We start from the raw sequence: 8,584 nt of genomic DNA, 5'->3' as shown, positions 1-8,584 counted from the left end.
GGATCCTTCACAAGAGGAGGAAGGCTCTGTAGTTGTCTTTTTTCAACGGGCTCATTTCATTGAGCATTTTGTCCTCCAGATTCCTCCACGGGGAGGCAGGCAGCAGGTGGCAGGCAGCAGGAATTCCTTCCTTTTACGGCTAAATAATATTCACTTGCCCAGCTGGACAACCTTTCGCTTCCCCTCCATTCACTGATGGACACCTGGGTTGCTCCCCTATTTTAGTTGTTTCGGCTAACACAGCTGTGAACATGGGGTGCAGCCTTCTCTTCTATCCCTGGAGATACCCAGATGTGGAAGAGCTGGGCCGTGTGGTCATTCTGCATTTAGTTTTGTGAGGAAACTTCACACTGTTTCCACAGCAGCTGCACAAGCTTGGGCTCCCACAACAGCGCACAGGGCCCCGTTTCCCCACATCCTTGCCGACACGTGGTGTTCTGGGGTTTTGTTTTGTTTGGTAGAGCCCCATGCTGGCATCTAACTGTGGATTTCATTTGCATTTCTCTAATGCTTAGAGGTGTGAGCATCTTTTCACGACTTATTGGCCATCTGTAAATAACCCTTGAAGAAGTGCCTGTTCAAGCCCTTTGACCACTTCTAATCAGGTTGGTTGTTTTTCTTGTTGTTATTGAGTTTTGGGAGTTCTTTACATATTCTGGATATTAGTCCCTTACCAGATAAATGGTTTGCAGACCTTCTCTCCTGATGTGTGGGCCACCTCTCCTCCCTGTACATTGCATCCTTTGATGCACACAAGATTTTGATTTTTATTAAGTCCAGTTTATTTTTTTTTCTTGCATGTGCTTTTGGTGTCATATCAAAGAAATCACTGCCAAGCCCAAAGCTGTGAAGTTTTCCCACTATGTTTACCTCCAATGGTTCTATAGTTTAGCCCTTACTTTAGGTTTTTGATCTATTTTGAGTTAGTTTTTGTATATGGTGTGAGGTAGGGCTCTGACATCATTCTTTCCCCTGGGGATGTGAAGTTTCCCCAGCACCATTTGTGGGAAGACTGTCCTTTCCTTTTCCCTTGTTGAAAGTCATTTGACCACACGTCTAAGGGTTTATGCCGGGGCTCTCTATTCTATTCCATTTGTCTCTGTGTCTGTCTTGATGTCAGTACCCACTATTTTGATAAGTGTCACTTTGTAGTCAGTTTTGAATTTAGGAGCTCTGAGTCCTCCTGCTTTGTTCTTCCTTCTCAAGATTGTTTTGACCATTGAGATTCCACATAAATTTCAGGATGGATTGTTCTATTTCTGCCAAATGTCTTGTTGAGATTTTGATACAGATTGCAATTAATCTATAGATTGGTTTCGGTAGTATTGTTATCTTACTGATATTACATCTTCCAGTCCATGAACATGGGACATCTTTCTAGTATGTCTTTGTTAATTTCTTTCTGTAGTGCTTTGTTATTTTCGATGTAAGTCTTTCACTTCCTTGGTTAAGTTTATTCCTAAGTATTTTATTCATTTTGGCCTTATTATAGATGAGAGTGTTTCCTTAATTTCTTTTTTGGATTCTTCTTTTTTTTTTTTAAGATTTTATTTATTTATTTGACAGACAGATCACAAGTAGGCAGAGAGGCAGGCAGAGAGAGAGAGGAGGAAGCAGTCTCCCCGCTGAGCAGAGAGTCTGATGCGGGGCTTGATCCCAGGACCCTGGGATCATGATCTGAGCTGAAGGCAGAGGCTTTAACCCACTGAGCCACCCAGGCACCCTGGATTCTTCTTTTTTAGTGTATAAAAATTTTCATGATTTTTCACATTCTTTAAAATCTAACCATAGCACACTTGCAGAAAAATGTATAGAACATGAGTGTACCACCTGTCACAAAATGAAATTCGTGTGTCCAGCTCCAGGTCAAGAAATAAGAGTATCATCAGCCCAGCTGGTGCCACCTTCCAGCACTTCTGTTTTCCCCAGAGAAAACCACTGTCCTCATTTCTTTCTTTCTTTCTTTCTTTCTTTCTTTCTTTTTTTTTTTTTTTGACTGTCCTAAACTATTGATGAACATTACTTATATCAGCACTTACTTATATTAGCTGGAGAGTATTGTATCTTCTCTATGCCATACTGTGAGAACCACCAGTAATGTGGTGGAACTTGGGACTGTTCCCAAGGCCATGTTCTCAGGGCCTGCAGATGTCAGTCCTCACATCTCCCTATGTTTGTGGAATGGTCTGGTGATCCCCTGGGTGTCAGAATTTCTTCTGATAGCTTTATGGAATGGATCGATGAGGATAACCTTGGTGCATTTGTACATGGAATCTTTGCCGACCCAGTAAGAATTCAAGACTCTCAGAGCCCCACTGTGGTGTCCAGCTTGCTTCTCTGTGACAGACTGTAGGCTTTGGGCAAACTTGAGCTGTTAGCACCATGATGGACAGGCTTGCTCTAGGTCACACCCTTAGGAACTGGGTGTTTGCAACTACCGTGACACACAAGAATCTGACAGACGACATAACCTTGCTTGGCCTTGTACCCTCGTCTGTGTACTTTATTGGGTCAGGTTGGGCAGAGGTCCTGTGGAGCCCAGAGAGCTGGTGGTCCTGCCAGCGTGCACCCTGAGAACAAAGCACATTACACTGGACTGCTTCTTCCTCCGTAGCTCCTGGATGTACCTGTTTGAATACCTTTGAGCTGATGGCTGCCACTGGAAGGAAAGGCCCATAGTCCTGATTTCTAACTCCACGAATTCATTCTGTCTGCTTGGAACTTCACATAGAGGAATCATGCAGTGAGTACCTTTTGTCTGGCTGCCTTGATTGACACTGTGTTCAGGAAGCTCATTCCTGGCGCTGTGTGCAGCGGTAGGCTACTTGTCTCATTTGTAGACTATTTCCTTGTGTGCAAATATAACGTCCTACCGTCAGCGGCCATCTGGGTAATTTCTAGTTCAGTGCTGCTCCAGGTAGCACTGCTAAACATGCTTGTGCATGTCTGTTGGTGAACATGTGTGGGTCTCTGCTTGGGGGTGGCGGCATTTCGAGGCGTGCGATATGTTTAACTTTTGTAGGTATTGCCAAATCCTCTTCCAGCACAGCTCTACCAGTTCACGCAGCCCCCAGCCACGTGTGGGAGGCCTGGCCTCCCCCAAGCAGTGACCAGGGCTGGCTCACAGTGACTCACAAGAGCTCCGTGCACACATGGTTCTCAGCTCTGCCAGTAGTGACGTGAAGCAGCACCTTGCCGTCGGCCACGTGGGGATTATTTACACCATTGAAACTGGCCGGCGCTGCCAAACAGGGCTCCTTCCCCTCTGGAGGGGCTCCTTAGAAGTTGACCACTGGTCTCTGCTCCAATCTTTGCTGCCCCGGTGTTCCCTTTCTCTGTGCGGCTGCCCCATGGGTGTGTCACATGACATCACGAGGCTTTAATGGGCCCGTCCCGCTCACAAACGATGCACAGAGCACTTGTGTGTGTTTATTGGCCATTATATTAGTGTCCACTTTTGTGAGGTGCCTGTTCACGCTTTCTTGTAAGAATTTCTTTATGTGTTATGGTCGCATAGCCATTGGATGACGACATGTGTACGAACACCTCCTGCAGTCTGAGTGGTGTTTTGATGGATAAAAGCTTTGAAGTTCTTAGAATTGTTTACACTTAGTACCTAATGTTGTACCATTTAAGAGATATTTTCTTATCCTGAGACCATGAAGATTTTTTTGCATGGGGTCAATTTTATTTATTTATTTTTAAAGATTTTATTTATTTGAGACCAAGAGGGAGAGAGAGAGAGAGCAGGAGTGGTGGGGAGGTACAGAGGGGGAGGGAGAAGCAGATCCCCTGCTGAGCAAGGAGCCCCATGTGGGACTCAATCCCGGGATCCCAAGCTCACCACCTGAGCCAAAGGCAGACACCCAACGGACCGAGGCCACCAGGCGCCCCCATGGGGTCAATTTTAGCTTTTTCCATATAGACACCTGCTTACCGAGTACCCAGTACCTACAGAAAGTATCATTACAAACCTGACTAGGTTTAAGTATTTTTATTATCATTAGTTTCATCGGGGTGAAAAATCTTTGTCCTCTCTCCTGCACGTATGTATTTCTGCTGCTCTGAGTTGTCTGAGTTACTTCCAGACATATTCTCCCTCTGAACCCTTCCGTGGTACTTACTGGAGACAAGGACCGTCTCTAACATAACCACAATACAATCATCAAAGTCAGGACATCAGCCCCATAAAACAGTGTCTGACCTGCAGACCTTCAGATTTTGTCCCGTGCCTTCTAATGTGCTTCGTGAGTGTGTGACTTTGCACACACGCAGACAGCTCCTAGGTTCTGCATACGACCCCCAGGACAGGCACCACGGCCACCAGAGCATGGACGCTAAGCCCTGCCCAAGGGCCAGAGAAGCCACAAACGGGAAACACAGAGAGGGAGAGCTGTTTTGTTTTCCAAGGGAGCCCTGGTTTGGAGGGTTCTGGTCCTCAGGCACACAAGTCCCACGGCTGTGCTCCGTGTCACCACTGCCACAAGCCCAGGACACTCCACGTCCCTGACCTGGACATTGCTGCCCACTGACCATACTTTTCCTGCCTCGGGAACATCGGCTCCTGCCCTTGCCCTTTCTGTGTTGGGCCACATGTCTTCGTGGAATGGGGAATCTGCTCTCCCGGCCAGTCTCGATGAAGAGCTCGTGTCTTGCCATGGCTGTGTTCCTCCGTGCTCTCCTCAGTGGTTACTGCTTCTGGGGTCTTACTTAGGACACTGGGGGCCCCCAGGGGGCTTGATCGGTGAAGCGTCCAGCTCTTGGTTTCGGCTCAGGTCATGACCTCATGGGTCATGGGATCGAGTCTCGCTCAGTGTCAAGTCTACTTCTCCCTTGCCCTCCGCCCTGCCCTCTGCTTGCAAGCTCTTTCCATGATTTTCTAAAACTGAAAGAATAAATCTTAAAAAAAAAAAAATAAGCAATGAAAGAAATCATTTACTCCCTCCGGGCCACGGAGATCATCCCCCACATTTTCTTCTTATTCATTGAAAATTACTTTTGTGGCATTAAAATCAACAGATGCAGCCACTGTCTGTGGGGGTAACTCCCGGGAGCAAGTCAGGAGGCCCAGAGCCACCTGCGGCCAGGAGGCGGGCATAGGCCGCTCCCACAAAGGGTGCGGCCAGGGCCAAAGTCCGGTTTCCCAGGGAGAAGTGAGAAGTGGACACAGGGGTCACGAGGCTGCCTCTGTGTCAGGGTCCATGTCATACTGTCCTCTGGGGGCCTACCTAGCAGAGTGGGGACCGAGGAGAGCACGGCCCTGGGCTCCTGCAGGCCGTGTCTGCAGTAGCCCAGACCTCACCTCCCCGGGCCAAGCTCTGGGTCACAGGAAGCCCCTCCTCAGGGAGCTCGAACCCCAGCAAGTCAGATGGTGGGAACAAGGTGGGAGAGTCTCGGATGTGGCCGGGGTGTTGGAGGTTGGAGCAGGGCTGGGGGCCAGCTGGGGCACCTGCACCCTTCCCCCCATGGTCTTGCCACTTCACACTGCTCCCTGGAACGGAGCAGGGGACCGGCCCCTGGACACCAGCAGCAGCAGGAGGTCCCTCCTGGTGGGGAAAGGGGACTGTGGGACTTTGGGGGTTAGCAGGAGTCAGAGGAGAAAGCCAGCGGCTGGAGGAGCAGGAACTGAGGTCTGAGGCCGGGCCAGGCAGACAGGGGGCTGCCCCTAGCTAGTGGGGTACAAGCTAGGCCTGGTATGCACTTACTGACAGAGGCCCTCCTCTCCCTGGGGCAGTTCCACTCACATCACCTTCTCTACCTACGGGATCCCATAGTCCCGGTCCAGCCTGCCAGCAAATGCAGGCAGAACCCACCTGTGGGGGTGCGGCCCTCCCCTGCTGCCCTTCACTCCGCCCGCAGCTCTGCCTTGGTCCCAGATGCAGCTCTTGGCCAGGCCCCGCTGCCTCCCGGGGGGACCCACCCTGTGCCTGCATGGCTTTCCCCACCCATATGCCCCCATATGGGCTCTGAGGACCCACTGTCCCCCAGTCATGTGAACAAGCCCATGTGATCCCACTGCAGCGAGCAGGTTCTCCTGCATGGAGCTGTTCTCAAGAAAGTCCCCACATGCCCCCAGGGCAGGGACCTAGAGTAGGAGCCAGGGAGCAGGGTTCTGGCCCCCCACTCCATGGGGCAGTGACCCTGTAGTCGGCCATAGAACAGGCAGGTGGCGGGGGTCTGTGGGCACGGCTGGCAGGCCGGTCAGGAATGTTTGGGCGGGCTCGTTCCACGTCCAGGGGTCTTGGTGGAGGGGCTCTGCCTCTGGGGTGGGGGGCAGCAGGTGGAAGAAGGCTAGAGGCGCCAACAAGACCCAGCAAGTGTTCTCGCCCGGAAGCCCCCATCTTCCAGCTCATATTCCTGCTCTGAATTGCGGTCAATACCCAGCAAAACAATCGATTCTGTCCCATGTTGTCCACGGGCACAAGAACAGCGGGGAGGGTCATGCAAACACGGTGGCCCAGGCAGGCGTGCAGGTGCCCCAAATTAACCATCCGCCACTCTCCCAATTAACAGCGTCAGCCTCCGCCATACCCCTAAATCACCCCAGCGGCGGCGGCCCGTCCCGGCCAGCATCAATCACCTTCTGATGGCCACCACGTGCGGCGGCGGCTCTTCCGCCAGGACCGGTGTGACTGTCCCCTCAACTCCGAGGCTGATGATTGATGCCGCCCTGCTGCGCACAGGCTAAAGCCACCGTCTGCTCACAGGGAAGCATAAACTTGGAAGGCGCATGTCCTGCTGATTTTAACTGGGCTAATTTATTGCTCGCGGTGCAGGAGCGGGGTGAGCGGCGAGCTCTCCAGCCACCCGGGAGCCGGCGGCCCAGCCCTCGTGCCTGCAATCGCCGCTGGATAAGCAGCGCCAACCAAGGCCACGCTCATGCCGGCACCGGCCCCCAAGGCACCGGGGAAGGAGCCCCAGCGAGGCACCTCCTGTGGGGGATTTATTTCTGAATTAAACGCTACCGGCCCCAATGGAGGCCTATTCATTCCCACAATCAGCTTTCTTCCCAGTTGTAAACAGACTCTTTCTAAAACTTGTGCATGATTTTAATTACAGATAAGTTTCTCTTTAAAGGACGGGCATTCATGCCTGGGTTGCTAAGCTGAATTCGATACATCTCCACGGTCCCAGTGTCCGGCTGACGCCCAGGCTGGGAGAGCCATACACCTGGCTGGTGCCTGGACAGTTCCTGGGTTCTAGATGCTTCTTGGCCTAGAGTTGCGAGCCCCCACAGACCTGTGGGGACCAGTAGAGCAAGCCTCAAGGGACTGACTCTCCAGACTCGGCAGAATGTGCCCCGCACTCGGTGGGCAGGGATGGGGGGGGCCACTGGGCCCCTGCTCACCGCAGAGGTGGAGGTTTCAGGTCTCACAACTGCCCAGCTGGGGGCACAGAGTCGTGCAGGTGGATAGGCCTTCACAGCCCCCGCTGTAGTCAGCCCTGGACCACCTCCTCGAGGAAGACCCCCAGACCCAGGCTTTCCTAGCTCTTCCTGCCCCTGCCGCCCCCCCTGCCAACTGCTGATGGCTGGGCCTCTCACATCATGTCCCTGGAACTGTCCCATCACTGCCCCCGGGTGGGGATTCTGCCCCACTGCAGAGGGATACCGAGACCCCTGCATGGAGCCCCAGGCCAGGCATGAGGCCGAGTGCAGAGGACGGCATTTAACAGTGAGCACCTGTCATGGTGCTGAGGACCTGTGTTGTCCAAAGGCCTCCCAGCACCTCCACAGGGAGCATTGGCCACGGGGATCTGGGCTGGCCTCAGGGACAGAGGCCTGAGCCTGTGAGGTGCTCCCGTGGGAACCTGCCTGAGCATGGGGTTCCCACTGAGGAAGGACAGGAAAACTGCCCCTCCTGCATGGTCCCAGGAAGTATGTGTGCGCGTGTGGGGGCACGCAGGTTCACATGGGCTCGGTGACATGTTCGTGTGCACTCTTGGCAGGCGTGCGCAAGTGTGTACCTATGTGCGTATGTGCATGGAGCTGGAGGCTGCCCACAGGGCTGGCCTTGCGGTGAGCTGCTCTGGTTTGAAGACCCATCCTTCCGCTTGTGGGGCAAGAGGACAAGTGCGGTGCTCGGGCAGCCCGAGGTCCTGGGGCTGGTGGAGCCTGCCACGCTCTGGTCGGGCAAGTTTACTACAGTGAGCGAACCTGCCAGGCCCTTGCTCTGTGCTCCTGTGGCTTCACCTGCCCTAACTTTAAATCTATCACGATCGCCTCATTTTACAGCATGTTCCGGCCCTGGGATCAATAGCTCAAGAGAGCCGAGTACCAGTTACAGTCTGACACAGATGGCTGGGGGGCTGCCTCCCAGGCTGAGGTCTCTCCATGCCCTGCCTGGTCACACCTGCCCTGGGGGCCACGGAGGCCCCTTGCGGCTGAGGCCCCGATGCCCCGATGGTCACCCTGCAACGCCTGTCTTCGGACTTGGGGACCCGTGCCAGCCAGCCCTGGTGGCCTCTGCAGCCAGGCTGCTCCCTTGCAGCCTCACAGAGAGCAGTGGGGTCCTGCCCAGGCCATTTCCACGAGGACCAGTGGAGACTTTGACCCTGGCACCCGTCTTCCTCATGCTTCCCATGC

The 8,584-nt window shown here is 53.1% G+C and overlaps 1 pseudogene; it reads right to left on the bottom strand.

The window, feature by feature from the left end:
• Window positions 1-2,039: 2,039 nt before the first annotated feature.
• On the bottom strand, window positions 2,040-5,959 carry LOC111148888 (annotated as a pseudogene).
• Window positions 5,960-8,584: the final 2,625 nt, after the last annotated feature.

This window comes from Enhydra lutris, unplaced genomic scaffold (assembly GCF_002288905.1).
Source record: "Enhydra lutris kenyoni isolate GAN:26980312 unplaced genomic scaffold, ASM228890v2 scaffoldscaffold21, whole genome shotgun sequence".
In the NCBI taxonomy this organism is placed as follows: Eukaryota; Metazoa; Chordata; class Mammalia; order Carnivora; family Mustelidae; genus Enhydra; species Enhydra lutris.
This window is presented reverse-complemented; position numbering and strand designations above follow the sequence as displayed.